Consider the following 10225-nt stretch of genomic DNA (forward strand, 5'->3'; position numbering starts at 1 on the left):
ATTCCGCAGCAGGATACAGCTATCTCCACCCTGTCTCCGGCGTGGCATCTAGATAATAACATTAATAATTGACATTCGAGAACGTCAAAGGAAAGGAATGCAATATCAAGAGTCCGCGTTAATGTAGCTGCTGGCGCACCGAAAGGATGATTCTTAAACCCTCAACGTGTTGTGTGATACGTTTGTATAAGTGTTGCACACACGCGTTTAGAGCCACTCCTCCTGTAGAATTCGCCAGTAGATACTACTACTACCTATACCGGCAGAGACCGTTATTAAAATATCATTCTTTCAGGGATCGCTCCCGGTTTCATCAACCCCTCCGGTTTCCGACGTACGTACCATCTCACACAATGTTGAAATTCCTATCCTTTTGTAACCTTCGTAAAGTCAGCGATGGCGTAATCAAGTTTATATCTGCCAGATCTTTGAGGATACCAAGTACATATACCTGTGCTGCAAGTATTTGTCGAATATACGTATTACGTAAGGTGTTTTTCAGACGATGCTGTTACAATTCTATGTCACGATTCGTCAAAGTTCGCGAACCGTAGATGAGTTACATGAATTTGATCCAATAATTTGTAAATAAAAGTAATATCGCGGAAAACTTGAGATATCTTGTATGATATTTCAAAATGCTCCCTAGTAATCTGACAATGAATGGCGGCTTACGAAAGTGTCTATCTAATCAATAAAGGGAAAGGTGAGGAAAACGAAACCATTGTGAAATGTCACCGCCCTTTGGACGGGACGGGAAGTAACGTGGCTCAATAGGGAACATAGTATCACGAACAGGAATCTTTTTCTCTCCTCTTTCCTCATCTCCCTTATACGTGTCTTGTATTTCGAGAAGGGTGTGTGTGCAATTTATTGTAATCTCTCCTGTCCCTGGCACACACGAATGAGAGAGATCTAACTTCTCTTGGATATCTTTCGACGCGGGACAACCGTATATACTTTGCGTGTATTTTGATACGCTAGAAAGTTCATAAAATTCGTTGCGTCGGAAAAGAGAAGCATCAATTGAATACATACGTATATAATACACACACATTTATGTATACTACAGTCGTAATTATAAGATTATTGGGTGAAAAAAATATTGTCGTTGTGACTTGTCATAATCATCTAAGAGGTATATCCAAGAGCAAGTATGAAGAGTTCAACGTTTCTCCTTGAAATTTTTTATTTATTTTTTTATTTTTAATTATAAAGAAATTTTTTTTTACTATTGACTCCAAGTAAATTTTTGTCACCACATAAAATATTTTTTCCTCTCTTCTGGAGTCTCCCTCATTCATAATCTACATGCAAGTAATTTTCGGAACATCCATTAGTTAAAGACATTTTGACAGAGTCAAAATTAAGAGTTTAAATACATAAGGAAAATTTTCGCAAGGTTTTCGAGTCGAAAAACAGAATATACGCTGAGAAATTAAGCAAATTAGTATAATCTCAACTCCAAATTTCGGTTTTAATAGATGTATCTTACCTATTCCCCCCCCCCCCCCATCGAAAATGTTGATTTACGAAATCTAATATTTTTCTATTAAAAAAATTGCTGTTTACGTGCCAACAGAATAAGACAAAAACTCTCCCTGAAAGAAATTCTGGATACGCCCATGTACCACGCTGATCCATTCCACATGTCTCAGCAATAGATTTTATAATTTAAACTTAAATCGAATCAAATACACAAATATGCTATAATAATATTATATTATGTAATAATAAACACTTTTTGGAAAAATTACATCTTTTATATAATTATAGAGAAATTTGTCAACAATTAAAACTTGATCGTACATTTCTTTTTCGATTCTTTCATCGTACATACGCACTTGCCTTCATAAACTTGTCAACTTGTCAACTATCCTTGCAGTCAAAGTAGTTGGAATAAGTAAGTAGCTCTCATATCAGCATCCGATTACACATGAGTAATACATTGCATTCGGCATTCGTCACAGACAGCTCCGTCAACTCTGCACGCATTCTTATCACTTATCGTGCGTGGTGGCTCGGAAATGGCGATCAATTAGACGTGTTTGACGATGTACATGCATACGCGAATGGAGCTCGCATGCCGTGCATGCGGACCTCTAGCTCTCTCTTGACCGACGATGACAAGACGTACCACGTACCTACTCGAAGCAGATACACGCGCGGCGCGGCGCGGAGCGGCGCGGAGCCGCCGAGCGTACCGGCGACGGACGGCGGGTGTTGTTGTAGGTCTACGCCCTAACCTGCGGCGGCATGGCGTATCAGCACACGGTGGAGACAGACGCGGACAATGGAATCATGCGAGGACAATACCGAATAATTTAGAATGGCACATAGATATCGGGAGAAGCTTCGGCCTACGACGGCGGCGCGGCGGCGCATAATAGAGATAGAGAATAGGAGTAATAGGACACAGCCTGCGGGGCAACTGTGGAGGACACGAAACATCCCTATAAATTAGGCTTACACGAAATAAGCCTAACCATTGCACGCTCGCAACGCATCTTGATACAACATTTTTTTCCCCTCTACTTTCCTGCATGCTTCTCAGCAAGATTTAACAATCTCTTAAGGATACTTCTACATCGATCGATTTCAATTTAAGGAACGACGTTATAGCTCATTTATTACTTCTCTGCCCGCGTGTTCGCAAAACGAAAAAAAAAATCAATGCGTATCGTCACTTCCTTACTCATATTATGGAGAAAGAAAAGCATGTACAATCAATATAAAGAAAGTATATGTATAATCTACTCCGCAGACATTCAGCCATACGATATCGATACGATTTAACAAATACATTTTGGATTATATACAATATATTTTCGACAATCATATAATATATCCATTTTCTCGGACGCTTTAACAAAATCTTAATCTTTCTAGCACCACAAATTTTACGTTCGCCAGTTCTGGATCTCGAGACTATACGAGGGAGATGGAGGCTATGAATTATCAGTTCCTATTGTTCGTAAGCTCGTAAAGTAACTGGAGGGTGTACGCGAAACTCGGAAACGCTTTCTCTTTCTTTGGTCGCACATGCGATTGATAAATGGCTTTTGTATATGATGTTAATTTCAGGAAGCTATTAAATTACAGTTGTGTGAGCTAGAATAATTTACGCCGAAAGTTTTCCTACTATGATCTGAGATTTAGCATTTAATGTGATTCAATAATTTAATACTTGTTAATGCATACGATTAACAATGCATTAACAATGATGCATTAATATGAAAGAAGAACAAGAGCGCGCAGCAACAGCGGCAGTAATTTATAGAGTCGAACCTCGAAATGGGATCTAAGCAATGAGAAAAGACTCTCATTATTACGTATCGATACGCTCGGAAAATAGCAGCGTTCGATCTGCCGCACAAAAATGACCCTACCGATTCGAGAGTTCGAAGAAAAGGCAAGTTCCTTATCAGACACGAAAATAGAGGGGAAAAAAGAAAACAGAAAAGAGGAAAGAAGAAAGAAAGCAGAAACGCGAGACGTGCGGAGAAGGAAGAGCTCTTCAGCCTGTACACCAGCAACAGCGAGCAACAGCCCGATCAGTCATTAAATCGTCGCGATTCCCTTTTATTTCCAAGTCTCTCTCTCTCTCTCTCGCTCACTCGCTTTCTCTGTGTATATGCATGCACACACATGCGCGTACATATCACGTATGTTTGTGTCAGAGCAGCGCTTTACAACGTTCATGTGTTTTCGTTGTGAAAGGGGTACGTGAATATACGGCCACGAGATTGTGTGTACATGCACCCCGGGTGTGATGGATGGGGTGAGGGCCTAGAGAGAAAGAGAAAAAGGTATAAAGGGTAGGAAGTGTAGAAAGGACGAGAGAGAGAGAGAGAGGGGGGGAGGGGGAAGGAAGAGGGGTAAGAGACGAGAACGTTGGAGAGCGATCGGGCGTAACGTTTTTAATTGTTTCGCGCCCAGTCGTCTTTTGTTTTGGCGTTTATGCCTCGTAAACGTTTGCCAAGCATGCTCTCCAAGCGTGGTAGTAGGCTTCCTCGGAAGAGGGTGGGCGCGATTCACCCTTCCTTCCCATCCTGTCGCTTCCATTTCTCCGCTACAGGATAAGCGGTATTCCTTCGAGGATAACACTCGTCCTTCCACACCGCGTCTATTTTCTCGCTTTTATTTTCCGAGGAATATAACGTTAGTTTTTTTCCCTTCTGTCCGCTGTGCGCCGAATTTACAACGAATTTACAACCGCTTTCATGCTCGTCAATGCTGAATGTTCGTCAATACGTTACGTTCGCGATAGGCTGCCATAGATTGTCGCGTATCGAGAAAGATTTGCGTCCGCAATCGACTCCGGTTTATCTATATCGTATACTTATAATTCACAATCGCTTCTTATTATCAAATTATCAAATCCCATTAATCTTTAACTCTTTGAGCGCATAAATCTTTTTTTCCGATTATTATTATTAATTTGAAAATAGATACAAGTTATAATAAAAAAAGTTAATATTTACAATCTTTTTATTAAGGATATCTATACGCGCAATCAAGACAATTAAATATAAGATACAAATATATGTATCTTCCGTGCTTTGATAATAAAAATAAACATTAGTTATTTTTTCTTACATCAATCAAATATTTAAACGTACGTTCCCCGACTAAATTAATCAAGTCGACCGGATCGAATGGCCCTTTTATGCTCGCAAAAAAGTAGCCGAAGGGTGAAGCCTCTGCCTCTCGTTGGAGTGTCTGATTTCCATCGCTTTTTTTCTTTTCTCGAGAGGGCTAAACGTGGCTTCCGAAGATTATTTTAATCGCTTTTTATCGAAATTAGGTTACATCGAATTAGCCATGATTACGCGTGAATCATTATTGAAATGTTATTGAAATTTTTGGATATTGGCAGAAAAAAAAAGGAATTCCGTGTGTTGTTCTAGATACGCAAAAGTTACTTACAACTTTTTAGAAAACATGTAGACGCACTTGATCTTATCTCTGTATACCGTTGCAATAGTCTTTCAAAAGCTGTTTTTTTGCTGATATTTTCATCGGTAGCTTCACGGCTAGCATAAATTTTCAAATATCTTGAAAGAGTGAACCTGCACAACTTGACAGATGCTTAGCATACCTTCATATATCATCATTCTGTATCTCCATATCTGAAGAGGTACAGCTAATTTTATTCGTTTTGTATTCACACCGAGTTACCAGCATGAAATCACGTTCAAGATGATATTTAGCGACATTCCCGCGGATCTTGTATCGATCAACAAAGATCGAGCTGTCAAGGCCCTTCATAGACCGCTAGCGATCCTAGCGAGGGGAATCCGACAGAGCATAGAGGAACGTAGTCGAAAACGCTGGTAGAAGTTTTGTTCAAACACTCTTAGAGACGTGCTCCTTCGGCGGCGTTGCACGTGTACGTGCATTCGACCCCGAGAGCGAGTACACCTATGCAAATAGGTAAGGTCGGGCTCGGCCTTACTTATCTGTCCGCGTTTGTGTTCCCCGAAGTCCCGCTGACTCTTTGCAAACAATGTTGCCAGGCACGTCGTAAGTAGCCATGCGAGCCGACGATGCTTTCTCTGTCTCTCTCTCTCTCTCTCTCTCTCCTTCTCTCTCCCCCTCTTTTTTACCTTATTCGACTTTGAATTTGATTACTTAAATCGTGTTTACCTTGCCGAGTTCCTGCGACTTGTGCTTACATATTACATATACTTGGGGACATTGCAAATCGATATAATGAATAATCGATTAACGGCTCTAGCTATATTATTAATCCACTTATACATTTTACAATTAGACATTTTTCTAGAGGGTAGATAATTTCATTTTCTTTTAATACGTCTATATTTTATATTAAAGAATAATCTTATCGTTGACTCTCGCGCGCGTGCGCTTCAATTTTCAATTTTCGTACATATATATGAAAATAAAATTGATACGTTTATTATACTGCAATCCAAGAATGCAATTAAAAAATTATTTTTATCATAGGATAATTTTAACTTTAAGAGTCATTTTCACAAATGGCATTACTTTTTTAATTAATTTACGTGCAATGAATTCATACGACAAAATTTCAGCCCGGTCAGGTGAGCCCGGATAGGTATGAGCTTTTGATGGATTTAAAAAAAAAATCCGTCGTGCGATCGAAATCTTTCTTATACGTTGTTCGTTCCCCATTGAAGACACGCCGCGCCGCGTGAATTCACACGAGCGCGAATGCAAGGAAAATCCAAGGAGTAAAAGGGGGGGGGGGCGTATTACATTGGGGACGAAATAATTTCCTGGTGTCCTCCGCAGTCACGAAGGACGAAGAACGGAAGCGAACTGGTCTTTCACAAAGTTTCTTGGACACTCGAAGAAGCTTCTCCCTCTCCTGCGAGAAATTGCCGGATAATGGTCCCCGGTAGACGGAGCGGCCAAGTGATCCTTACGGGATAAAGGGTGTGTCGCACACGTACGTACAAAAGGCGCCTGCCGCGTGCGTGTGTGCACCAGTTTCTACAAAGCCTCCCTGCTCTGCTCCTTGCTCCTTCCTCCCTCCCTCCTACTCCTCCATAGAGAATCTCAACGGAAAGACCAAATCTCTACATCGTCCTTTTCGACGTAATGATTGCATCGTGCGGCGCTTCGCCCTTTGCTACGCGAAAGCGGCCCACCCTCGTGTATTTCGTCGCTCGTAAATGTCAGTTAATATACTCATGTAATTGACTCATGAATAACTCGAAACTATTCGTAGCAATCAATTGTGCGCGTGTCTACATACACACGCAATTACAATACATTAAAGTATAAAACTATCATATCGTCATAAATATGGTTTGCATGCGTGTGCGTCGTATCTAAAGAGGTTCAAATTTAAAAAAAATAAAGGCTCCGTGACAAACCTCTGAAATTAGCGGATATTAAAATCTTTATATGTTACAGTTACATCGTGCTAAATCCGCAGACAATCTATTATTATCTATTATTTTTATAATTGTATTACAAATTTGATTAAAATAACATAGCTATAATAACAAAGATATATTCAATCAAAAAATGATAAATTGTCAATTGACAAGTCAGTTTTCAAGAAGCAGAGAGCGTTATTATTAGAGAAAAATGTGCTCGGATAGAGCATGGAAGAAAATTACGAGAAATCAGAAAAAAATGTTAAAACTTTATTTTCGTTATACTGTCAAGGATGAAAACTATTATTTTTGCCGTTATAATAATTTGGCAATGACGTTGCAATTTTTTATGACGGTAACGATAACTAATTGAAAGCTAAGATCGGAAAAGTCACTTTTGAAAAGTAATTTATTGTCACCATTAAGTGTTATCTATTGAAAAAAGTAACTTACTATTTGTAACCCCTCGATTCGTTACTTTTACTCATTACTGTAATGAATTTATTTTTTTCAATAAACAACGCGTGATGGTGACAAGTTACTTTTAAAAAATAACTTCTTCTCTTAGCCTTCAGTTCGTTATCATTACCGTCATAAAAAGTTGCAATGCACATCACTTACTTCCCATCTCTGCACATTGCGTAATAAAAATTATCAAAACAAAAGTAACGATGCTTGGCGAAAAGATTGAATTGAAAGAACCTTAATCTACCGCTAAAATTTTCTTTGCACGTTCAAAGAAAGAGGTTTCTTACTTTTTTTTTGTAAAGTCATAAGTATCCATTTCTTTAGCATTAAGTATAAAGAAGTAGATATCTCTTTCCCTGTTCGCGATATAATGGGGGCTCGTCGAGTTTCTCTCCACTACTGAGAGAGAGACTACACCCACCCACTTGGTAGCAAGCAACCTCGTGATCTCTCCGACCTACTCAGAGAAAGAGAAAGAGAGAGAGAGAGAGAGAGAGAGAGAGAGTGTGTGTGTGTGTGCGTGGGGTGCGCGCGCGCTAGCGACTAACTCGGGATCCCCCGCAGTCGAAGGCACTGGTCCGAGAAATTCAATTACTGCTAAACTTCTCGACCGGAGACTCTCCTCGGTTCTATACTAGTGTAAGCACTCTGTTTCGAAGATCTGCCAGAAAGACATCTTACGTATCTCCCTCGTTTCACAGGTACGTGCGGTACATTCGGAATCGTAATTGAAACCAGGTGCACGCGAAGGGTTTCTATTGTACTGATGGGATACTATCTTTATCGCTCGTGGTTTCTGCTATTTTTAACAACATTTATTATACAAACAATCAATATTACTATAAAGGAGTTGGACCAGCAAATCACATACAGCACCAATAGTTTTATAATAAACTAAGTGTCACAACAATAAGTCGAGAATTAATAAATCGAAAACATCAAGTTATCTTCATTTTTGCCAACGTAGAATAGTCTACGTTTAAAATGAAACCTAAACAATTAACCAATTTTTTTCCTCTATTCAAATAAACTTTTCAAATAATAATTATTAATATTAAATTTATAACGCATATATGATGTGTTCAATATATGTTAAAAAAAAAAAAAAAAAAAAAAAAAACAAACTTTTATATATATTTCACAAATCTTAAAAAAGTGAAGTAATTAAATTTGAGTAATTAAAAATTGTGGATTTAATAATTTATGTATAGTTTTAACCGATGTGTAGTTTTGATTTTAAATTTTCAACAGATTCCTTCACTTTTTTCTATTGTAGATCTAGAAATTGGTGCATTTATACATTGATAGATTGCAATATATTATAGATTCCACACACACGTACGTGTATGCGCGCGTGTGCACACAATTCAAACTTGAATCAATTCTTAATTACTTGAGGAAATTAGAGAACGTTTTTCCTTTCGACCTTTCCGTTTTTTTCATCGGCGACAAACTCCATGTTCTATACGGAATCACGGAAGCATCTCCCCTCGCAGGGAGAAAATGTTCGCTCATGATATTCTTCGTCGACATCGTTTGCCTTTTTTTGCACGCTTTGAATTCGCCAGAAGGCGATCGCTATCAGATCTCATGTCTTCCTCGTCTTTTTCGTTTCTTTTTTGCTCTCTACGTGGTATAATCGAGTACTCTGTGATATACCACAGAAAGCACATAGCTTACAATAAAAATTATATAAAGCGACAAAAAGCATGCACGAAAATAAAAGCAAATGTTTTATGTAATATTTGAGACGTGTGACAGAACATTTAATAACATATAATGTTCTTTTAGATTCTTATTTTTGTACTTATTTTTGCTTATTATTAAGCTTATTGTAAATCTGTTCGCCTTGCTTACACTTTTTACACTCGGCATCTTCGCTTTCTCTCTTTTCAGCGCCAAATATATGTACAATACATCTATTTCATTCTAAATGTAAAAAGTGTAAGAAAGCGTAAGAAAGTGTAAGCAAGGCGAACAGACCTTGTCTACGCAAATAATAAGCTTAATAATAAGCAAATAATTTATTTTAAAAATATTTTCTAACCTAGATTTCCCCCAAAATATATTATTATAAATAATCCATCGAGCGAAAGAAGGAAAAAGAAAAAAAAATAAATCGCACTAATAAGGTGTGAAACGTAATACGGTGAGCAATCAAATGGATTGTCCCGCATACTCTTGTTGCAAGTGCTAGCTGAATGGACACGCGTGTAATAAAACATGACAATGCCTCAGGTAGATTTGATTAATCACAACTATATTTGCAACGCGAGTACAACGAAGGGCAATCTCTTTCGAACGTCACTGCCAGAGGTAACAATAAAATGCGATATGAGCGATAGAAAAGCGCTACATTGATTCGAGTGTTCGTAACAAACCGATAATCGATTACAACTGTGTTGAAATAAAATGATATCGGCTGAAAAAGAAAGAAAGAAACTTATTCTGATATGTGAGTAGAAATGCGTACCTATTCCGAATAGAAATGTCTTTCGTAACTTTTTTTCACATGTCTACATTTACTATTAAAGGCGAGTTCTTTGATCTTAACATTCACCGCGTTTATGTAAATGAGAAATGCGTGTAATGCGAAATTAATATATAAGAACCTACAAAACAATAACAAAGATTTTCAAATATACGATTGCAAGCTATATGTGTGTGTGTATAAGTACGATGAGATATCTGTTGTCGAAATTGAAATGAACAAGCTGGGGAATTTAAAGAAGAATTGTCGATACACAAAGGTGTCAGCAAAGTGGGAGAGCGTGGATTTATCAGAGCTAGGAGCGAAAGCGTGCTTGAGTGTGTGTGTGTGTGTGTGTGTGTGTGTGTGTGTGTGTGTGTGTGTGTGTGTGTGTGTGTGTGTGTGTGTGTGTGTG

The 10225-nt window shown here is 38.4% G+C and overlaps 1 protein-coding gene across 1 annotated transcript in view; it reads right to left on the minus strand.

Moving 5' to 3' along the window:
- The window catches only part of LOC108748018 (doublesex- and mab-3-related transcription factor A2), a 17751-nt gene that overhangs the window by 4119 nt on the left and 3407 nt on the right, over nucleotides 1–10225 (minus strand). The gene's annotated exons all lie outside the window — the stretch shown is intronic.

This window comes from Trachymyrmex septentrionalis, unplaced genomic scaffold, assembly GCF_001594115.1.
Source record: "Trachymyrmex septentrionalis isolate Tsep2-gDNA-1 unplaced genomic scaffold, Tsep1.0 scaffold21, whole genome shotgun sequence".
Classification (NCBI taxonomy): Eukaryota; Metazoa; Arthropoda; class Insecta; order Hymenoptera; family Formicidae; genus Trachymyrmex; species Trachymyrmex septentrionalis.